We start from the raw sequence: 9,898 nt of genomic DNA on the forward strand, positions 1-9,898 counted from the left end.
TGGTATGTGTGTATGTGGTGTGGTGTGTGTGTGTGTGTGTATGTGTGTGGTATGTATGTGGTGTGGTATGTGTGTATGTGGTGTGGTGTGTGTGTGTGGGGGATGTATGTGGTGTGGTGTGTGTGTGTGTGTGTGTGTGTGTGTGTGTGTGTGTGTGTGGTGTGGTATATGTGTATGTGTGTGGTGTGGTATGTGTGTATGTGTGTGTGTGTGTGCATGTGTGTGGTATGGTATGTGTGTGTCTGTGTGTGTGTGTGGTGTGTGTGTGGTGCTGTGTTTGTGTGGTGCTGTGTGTATGTGGGTGGTGTGGTACTGTGTGTGTGTGGGGCTGTGTTTGTGTGTCATGTGGTGCTGTGTGTGTATTGCCTACCTCTGTGCATGTATGTATCTGTATGTCTATTTGTGTGCCTGTGAGTCTCTTGTGTATGTTTGAACTATATAAAAAGATAAGTAGAGTTTAAAAACTCAGAATCTGTTAGTTGAAGTCTTAAGAATTTTTAATTGTTTTGTTTGTTTGTTTGTTTATTTCTGCTAGATTTTCCTGACTGAATGAATTATCCCATTGGCTTCAGTGTTCTGAGACTCAATTTCTGGCTTCAAACACTTTAGTTAGGTCAATATCTTCTTGCTCTGTCAACACCCACCAGCCTCCCTTCACCCAAGGATACAGCCCAAGTAAGCGGCAGATGGAGATGGAGAAACAGACGTAAAATATTCCCATAGCCCATTGTGAAGATAAATAACCATCATGGTTTGAATCTGAAATGTGTGCACAGACTCGTGCTTTAACACTGGATCCTCAGTTTTGAGTGCTATGGAGTTTTAGGAGATTGGGCCTGAAAGGCCGATCTTGGTCACTGAAGGTTGTGCTCACTCTTGCTTCTGGCTCCATACTCTTGCTTATTGTTGCTGCCATGTGAACAGCCACTCCAGCTCATGCTTTACCCACCACAGACAATGCCTCACTGCCGTGCCTTCCCACCAGTGTGAACTGGGATCCCTGAGAAATCCTTTCCTTTCCTTGCATTGTCTCTGTTGAGTGTTTGTTGAGTGTTGGATCACAATGATGCTAAGGTTAGTACCACATGCTAACTCAATGGTGTTTGTCAGAGCAGACTCCAGAGCCATAGGAGCACCCTACATGTGTCACTACTTTATGTAACAGTCCCAATTCTAATTTATTTTCACATTATTTAATGTATATAGGTGTTTTAACTGCATAGACGTCTGTACACCATGTGCATGCATTCCCTGCAGAGGCCAGAAAAGGGTGCTAGATCCCACAGGAACTGGAGTTTCGAAAGTTGTAAACTGCCATGTGAGTACTGGGAATGAAATCTATGCCCTCTGGAACAGCAGCCAATGTTCTTAACTGCTGAGCTGTCTCTTCAACCCCCTACTTCAGAGAAAGAAAGACTCCAGAAAGTCAAAGTTATGTGCCACATGCCACCTAGGACAAAAATAGAGATGACAACCCCCAAACTACCAGTGTAACCTCAAGAATACATGGATGTTTTGGCTCTGGCCAGGTCTAGGTCTCACAGAACCTTGAGGAATTAACTCAGAATTCTACTAGGCAACATTGTTTCAAATATTGCAGTTAAACTGGAATCATTCTCCACAGCATGAACTTTAAAAATGAGTGTCATTTACAAACTAAAATAAGCCTAAAATAATTCTTGTCCTGCCAGAATTAACTTGGAAAATAAACCAGTTATGAAGATCCCAACATTGTGCCTGAGCTTTTCAGAGCTACCCGTACAAGGAAGGAAAATAACATTAGAAAAGAAAACTAACACAAGCTTCATGAAAGCATTGAAATTCAAAATCCCTCCCCTGCCTTCCACCCCTCCAAGAAGCATGTCTCTTGACTCTCACTTTTCTATCAACAGATTTGGCTCCAATTAAAAACGCATCAGCCTGCCACCCACAATGCACTCAGACTCCTGGCTATCAGATGAACTCCCAAGCATCCCTAGGCAGGATATGTCCAGGGGAGGGGAAGAAAGAAGCAGGAAGGAAAGGCAACTGGATGTCCGTGCCATCCTCTGTTGTGGTATCCCCTGTTGTGGCAGCATGTGCTGATATCCTCAGACATTGCTCAGGCCTGTATGTGGAGATGGGACTTTATCTCTTTTTCATACTCAGCAGGACACAGCCTTGTCATGCAAGAGTCTTAGAGCCCTTTCACTATAACTCAACACCATGTTCAGGATCTCTGAGTCTTCAGAGCCTCTGGAGCTCGCTCCTCAGAGATGACACACCATCATACAGTCATCTACCTGCTAAATTGTTCTACTCACCTGTGTGGGTTTTGAACAACACTCCTATACTTTCATACGTCAAAAGAGGCTATCTAAACAACCCACATAGGTAGCTTCATAAAATCTGGTTTACTGTGTCCCTGTGAGTCTTCAGGGTGTTGGGCATGTGTAGCATTTTGTATCCAGTCCTACAGACAAGAAAATGGAGGCTCAGAGGAGCAATGACCTATCTGATCAGTGTGGTGGGTCTGGGTTCAAAGGGTCTAGCTGGTTCTACAATCAGCCTCTGACTCCTTTCCTCAGATCATTCCTACCAGGACAAAATCTAGTCTCTAGCATCTGCCTGAAATATGTTTTAAGTCTCATAACTACAAACTGCTTGACCAGCAGGTCTGGCTGTCAGCTGGTTCTTATTTCACATCCTTATTCCTGAACAAAACAGACTCCAAGTACCTGGGTCACGGGCTCACTCATATTTCTGGAAACATTTGAAAGCGGCAAAGGTCTCTCATCTCAGCTCCCTTGATGTATTGAGTGCTTATGAGAGAGAAGAGTGTCTTCCCTTCCAGGGAGTCAGGGTGATTCTCAGGGAACCACCATGAAGGTAAGCAGTGAATCTGTACAGGTCAACCATGCCCCACACCAGGACTCAAGACACAACCAGCATATAACATGTAGGAGGTCTTCTGAAGCCACAGTGCTGAGGAAATTCCAGGAAATGCATCTTTTTTATTAGATATTTTCTTTATTTACATTTCAAATGCTATCCCCTTTCCTGGTTTCCCATCCAAAAAAGAAAAAAAAAACAAAACTATTCCCTCCACCCTCCCCCTGCTCACCAATCCACCCTCTCCTGCTTCCTGGCCCTGGCATTCCCCTACACTGAGACATAGAGCCTTCACAGGACCAATGGCTTCTCCTCTCACTGATGACCAACAAAGCCATCCTGTGCTACATATGTAGCTGGAACCATGAGTCCCACCATGAGTATTCTTTTGTTGGTGGTTTAGTCCCTGGGAGCTCTCGGGCTACTGGTTAGTTCATATTATTGTTCCTCCTATAGGGCTGCAAATCCTCTCAGCTGCTTGGGTCTTTTCTCTAGATCCCTCACTGGGGACCCTGTGCTCAGTCCAATAGATGGCTGTGAGCCTCTACTTCTATATTAGTCGGACACTCAGAAGACAGCTATATCAGGTCAGGAAATGCATCTTTAATATGAAAGTAGAGGCTAGCATGTGGCAGTGCTACACTCTACAACCAAATCAAAGCTTTGCCCCAGGACCTTGACATCTTCCCAAGCCTGTGAAAGGATACCCCAAGTAAATCTTAAATGGTTTCCATAAGAATGAAATTGATGTGTCTCAAACCAAAACCAATCAATTGTCACTGGCTGCAGTTACTCAGGAGAGCAGGTCCTGTACCTTGCTAGGCAGCACAGGAGATATGACCCTGGAGATGTGGGTTAGGGAGAGCCAATCTGAAAGGCATGAGAGCTGGAGAGCTGGCCCCACCCCTTGCCAGCTGCTTTAGACAACAGAACTGGTTCCACCCCTCACTTGGGCAAAGTGGGAAAGCTGTCTCATCAATGTCAACTCAGCTTCTACCCAGGCCTAGGTTTAGAACTTTGAGTTTTCCTATCCCAACAACTACCTGATCTATGAACTGCTGGAGCACATGAAGGAGCTGCTCATGCAGATCCAAACCTCCCAGGTCTCCATGACACAGGCCAACAAGAGGATACCTGAGAGGAGTCCCAGCAAGGATCCAGTATTGATGGTGTAGCAGAAGTCAGAGGCCTCGAAACTAGACCAATGACTCACTGTGATGAATATTTGCAAGTTAAAAGGGGTATACTGTGTGACACACAATGATACATTAGAGCTTTTTGTTTTGTTTTGTCTTTATTTTGTATTTCCTATTAGGGGAGGTTGCAAGGGCAGAGGGCAGACATGAAGGGACAGGGAGATGTGTAGGATTAGGGCACATGATATGGCATTCACAGAAAATCAATAAAAAGTTAAAGAAAAAAAGACTCAGATCCCAGCTCCTGTAATTGGCAACTTGGAGATGAAACATTCATTTGAATCTTTGGGAATCTGTAAGTATAGGGTCACAGAACTAGATGGTTGTGCATTGTTGGGAAGCTGGAGATGGGTCAGCAAAAGTGGCAGAACAAAACGTTGCTGTGAATATCCCTCATTGCCATGGGCTAATGCTCATTTGGGAGGAATTTTGAACACTTGCTTCATTGGAAATATCTGCCCTGTGCATGAAAATGGGTCATTGTTAGAAGTGTAGCCTGATTCCAGAAGCTATTTTTCAGGACTGAGCTATCTGAGACTGATATGGCAAGTGGAGACTGGAATTGATTGATGGATCCAACTGAAAGGAGGCTCTGAACTAAGTAGTGAGAAAGGGAGGGTATTTATCAGCAACACTATTCCAGAGATACTGGAGGAATATGCTTTGGGGATCTATTGAGCACCCTGGTGGTCGTAGGTAATGATAGAGCATCATGGTGATTGTAGATAACGACTATCCATAATATAGAAATTCCTAGAGTGGACTTCCTGTGTTCTTAGCATAGAAAGAAGTAGGCAATACGACTGATCCAGTCATGTTAATATATATGTACATTGAACATCCTATTATACCCTGTGTATATTGAAAGCCATGGTATCTGTAAGAATAGTAAAATTTCAAAGAAATGATGAGTAGGGAAAGAAGCCAAGGGGCAAACATACAAGGAAGTGGTAAGATAACCATACACATGAGTCTCTGCCAGGATTGTGGGAGAATAAGAGAGAGTTATGTCTTCATTTCTCTTTTGAGTTATTTGCTTCTAAAGCAGGCATGCAATTATAAATTTTCTCACCACTAAAAAGATTCATATGTAGTTTAGATTTCCAAAGCATTTGTTGGACATAAATCACTGGCCAATTGTGTCAGAGAAGATCTGGCTCTGATCATCCTCATCATGGTTCATCATGTAAATGTGCAGGGGTCTACTTTACCCTAACTTTATCTGCTCATTCATCATCTCTGTCTGTGAACTCATCATGAGTGAAGCATGGGTTAGGCCCCAAGCTGAGGCGGAGTGACAGTGGTGAAGGACTGGAAGGTCAACCTTCTGCCTTCATGAAACTCTGTGCTTGAACTCTGTCTTTAGTGAATCACAAATGTGGCTCTTAGAATTCTGTAGAAAAAATTTTTTTTCCAAAGTTTTATATATATATATATGTATATATATATATACATATATATATATATATGTATGTATGTATCTTTTTGGGCCTACTGGATTTTTATGTCTTTCTTAAGTTACTAGATGTTGTGGGACTCATAGTCCCCTTGAGAAAATAGAAAGGACACTTGCATGAACCACAGCATCGGATTGTATGGACATGGACCTCCCAAATTTTATTTCAGAGCCTGCTAAGTTGTCTGTATCCAGGAAGGCTTTTTAATGGAAAGTCTTCACCTTAAGTTCAACTCAACGAGCCACAAATGATGCAATGTCTTAAAAGAGCCACCCCGCTGTGCCTTTTGTGCCTCTGTTTCCTCTGTGAATGCTGTACCAGGCATCCTAAGTGACCAACCTCCTCTGTACTCAGAGATGGATCCTCACCTATGCACAGATGGTTCCTGGGTAGACTAGAGATGGGTGTTCCTAATTCTTACCTCTGCATGTATTAGGCCTTGTGAGACTGAACTTTGCATGTGCCTCAACCTCCAAGACTCATTAGTTGAAATCTTAACTCCTACCATGGCTATATTTATAGTAATAAAGACGTCAAGACTGGCCAAGGTTGTGCAGGGTGAGACCTTAATATCAGAATTAAAACCCTTATAAAAAGCCAAAGAAGAGCTTGTAGCTGATTTTTTTGTCTCTCTCCCATGCTTCACTTTGTGTGAACACAAAGGAAAGAAGATGTAAGATCATAGTGAGGTAACCAGGAAGATGGTCCTGCAAGCAAGGGATCTAACTTCCCAGAATCTAGTCTATCAGTCAGTCGTCAGTTAGTCAGTCAGTCAGTCAGTCAGTCAGTCTGTCGTCTGTCTGTAGCAATTCTCTTGAGCATCCTGAGATTAGCATGGGCTTACAAATGAAAGAGCTATGTTGATTCAAGAATGGAATATGGCCAAGGGTGAGGCTGAGCTCACAATGGGACAGGGCAACAAAGGAACTCAAAGGAGCTCCCCTCCTGGTTGGTGTCCACCAAGACCAGGGGCTTAGAGGTACACCCACTGGGCCATTTTGGAGGCAAACAGTTGCCAGGTGTTCATATCACCTTTGGGTCTCCTATGAATCTTGTCATGTTATATACCCACACCTCTGTGGGTAGCCAGTGGCTTGAGCTTTAGTATCTAAGATAATTGGTCCATATCTATGGCAATCTGGCAGACTTCTGAAAGGTGCAGAGCTTCTTACATTTCCTTCTACTTGAGCCACCCTACTGATAGCTCCAGAGAGAAAAGTAGTTTCTTCTGTAAAGTCAAAGGAAGCCATGGGCTGAGAGAGAATATAGACAGGAACCCACAATTCTGAAGATAGTCAAGATAAATGTTTCCTACTATCTCTTACTAGGAGCAATCTGGACCACAGACTCATCCTCATGAACATGATTACTCTTCTTCCTTCCATTAGAGGGCTGCCATCTTGCAACCCTAAAAAGGCGTTCTGAAGTTGAGAGGCATGTTTAGATGTATCTCTGTGCTCTACTCTACCTGCTATAACAGTCTGGCAAGACATTTATTTCTTGAATACATTTAGTATTCAGTTAGTTTCAGATTTGGAAGGGAGGAACCGGAAAGTGGTGGTTTGAATAAAAATGGTCCAAAATATATAGGTTCATATATTTGAATTTAGTCACCAGTCTCTATTTAAAGGGATTAGAAGGATTAAGATGCATGGCCTTATGGGAGAAAGGTTTTGAGACTCCCTTCACCACTCTCTGCCCATGCATCAGGATGTAGCTCTCAGCCACTGTGGTAGCATTTACCTTCATGCTGACATGTCCCCTGCCATGATGGTAACAGATTAAACCTCTGAAACTGAAAGCATGCTTTCAATTGAATGTTTTATGAGTTTCCTTGGTCATTGTACCTGCTCACATCAATAAACTAGTTATTAAGACAACTTTAATATTATCTGAGAATATCCTAGACACCCTGTATCCTTTCATAACCAACTTCCAAGGTACTCCATGCATTGGACTTTGCAGCTTAAGAACAATGAAGTGGCCAGAGCCCCGACAAGCTGATCACCCAAGGAGAAATCACATCCTCCATATGAAGGAGAGACAGTAAAATGTACCTATGTTGTCCTATAGCTTTCACCACACAGTTCCCAGAGCACAGCTTAGCTCTCATGGCCTTTGACCTTGGGCATGGGGAATTGGGGAGGTATGCATAGTAGGCTTCTCCCTTTGGCACCCAAGGTTGAGCATAGGCTCATTGTCCTTGTCTGAAACAAGAATGTGTTCACAGAGCTTGCTCATGTCCCCAGCACACTTAAGGAAAAGGCAGGTCATTGCCTAGCTTGAGGACAAAGACATGAAAGAGTTCATGACTTGTCAATGACATAACAAAAGTTGATGGTAAGAAGGAAACAGGAGCAGGGAGGTTTGGCGGAGGGTTCACAAACAGGAGCTCAGAATTCACAATGCTGATGGACATTCGGAACATTCCTCAGATTCACTCAGCTTCACTTCCCTCTTCTAGGTTGGAGGCAGACTTAGTCCCTCCATGACTGCCTTCCAGACTTTATAAGCCTGTTTAGGAGTACATCAGATGAGTTCAAGGCTAGCCTCAGCTGCAGAATGTGTTTCAGGCCAGCCAAGGCTGCATGGTAAGATCCTGTTTAGGTAAAAAAAAAATTAAAGAAAGAGGAAACTGGTTTGTACTTAAGAGTCAGTCCATAACTCCAGACCTTTCTCTTCTGTTTTAGAGTGGCTGAGAATAAAGCTTCCTGGGAATGAGGTGGCTTGGCCCTGGTATGGCCTGCCGACTGACTTCACACACCTGGATATGCCTTGACCTGTTTGAGTCTCTGTTTTTCTGTATGTAAGTCTTTAATGGCAGTTATGTTCTTGGCATGTTAGGAGCATTCAAAGGTAATGTGTGTGAAGCCCACCAGGCTGGGCAGAAAGCAGCCCCCATGGATGTCGTCTACCAGCATCTTTTGTTCATGAGAAGACTGTTAAAGGTGGAGTGTGAGCTCCTTTGCAGCTTCTGTTGAAAAGCAGCTGAGCTTGTGGGCTGGACTGAAGGAATCTGACATTAAGGAATGAGATGAGGCATTCTGATGAGGGGTGTATCCTGTGAGGCAGCACAGAACCCACAAACAGCTCCAGGAGGAGCTGAGCCTTCCAGTAAGGGGCATCCTGCCATTTAGAAGACCGTCAATAATGATATTAGATTTGTACATTCTTGTCAACAGTAGCAGGCTTTATTCTAAGACAAGACAGATCATAAATCCTTTCCAACATCATTATAAGTAATTTATACATTGCTAATTAATCACTCTGACGTCATAGGAAGCATATGTTACCTTTATGTTGAAGAGGAGAGCAGGCGAAACTTGGAACCTGAGGGGAAAGATAAATCAGTAGCCCCTGCAGAAGCATCTCTCTTGCTATTATCTGGACTGAATGTCATTGATACAGGATTAATGTGTATCAAATGCTAATTTTTTTTCTGTTGAAACTGTTTTTTTCCTGGAGATCTTGTTATAGAAAACATATGGCAGCCTCCCAGCAGGGCCAAGAAAGGAGCCTCAAGCTTTAATCCCAGCCTGAGTGGCACCCACAAAAGCTGTAAATAATTTAACAAAAGACTAACCTTCTAAAAGCCCAGGAGTGGCACACACAGAGGCAGTCTTCAAACAGGTAAGGAGCCACCCCAGGCAGAGAGACTCCCCAGCCTCCCTCTCCCTACCCAGGATGCGCTCCTGCCTTCTCCTGCCCCATCACTTTCTGTCATAAAACAACAATCCCCATGGCTTTCAAGTACCCTCTTGGTTGTTTGTTTAATATTAAAATATTAAGGCTAAAAGAGAACTTGGGGTCAGAGAAGGCAAGCAGTACCCAGGACTCCTTGCAGTCTCTCTCTGGGAGGTCTGAGGCAGTTTGAGCAGGTTACACCCAAGCAGGTAAGGTCTCTGCAGGGTGTTAGTAGTATAGCAGTGTGAATGGAGTTCCAGACTAGACCCAGAGGTGGGACTTAGGCCAGTCTTGTGTTCACTCACTAGCAAAACTCTTCCTTTGTATGTGGGGCTCTGTCAGGAAGCAGGTAGACAGAGATTGTGATGCCTACACTCCTAGGATCTAGGAACTATAGAGTGTGGAGGGAAATAATGGCATTTAAAGCCAACCTGCACAGGGGAGCTCATCTCTGAATGCAATGTAAAAAAAAAAAATTAAAAGGAGATGCAATGGGGGACTCACAAAAGACACTCGGGGGAAGGAGCCAAAGCAGACCTCACAGAGGGACCCCCTTCTCCAAGCAAAAGGCTTGTCTTGACCTAGTGGCCCTTTCTCCACAACTTTCTGTAGCTGCACAGCTACCTGAGAGTGTCTCTTAGTGGGAAGGACCAGAAGAAATGGCCGCTCTGCCACAAAGGAGCCTCTCAT

The 9,898-nt window shown here is 43.8% G+C and overlaps 1 long non-coding RNA gene across 1 annotated transcript; it reads left to right on the top strand.

Annotated features, from left to right (window-relative positions):
- Nucleotides 1-5,191: 5,191 nt before the first annotated feature.
- On the top strand, nucleotides 5,192-9,147 carry LOC116083814. Its single transcript, XR_004115924.1, has 4 exons — nucleotides 5,192-6,503; nucleotides 7,989-8,115; nucleotides 8,215-8,330; nucleotides 8,990-9,147. It is a non-coding gene; the product is annotated as an uncharacterized LOC116083814 (long non-coding RNA).
- The last annotated feature ends 751 nt before the right edge of the window (nucleotides 9,148-9,898 follow it).

Source organism: Mastomys coucha, unplaced genomic scaffold, assembly GCF_008632895.1.
Source record: "Mastomys coucha isolate ucsf_1 unplaced genomic scaffold, UCSF_Mcou_1 pScaffold8, whole genome shotgun sequence".
NCBI lineage: Eukaryota > Metazoa > Chordata > Mammalia > Rodentia > Muridae > Mastomys > Mastomys coucha.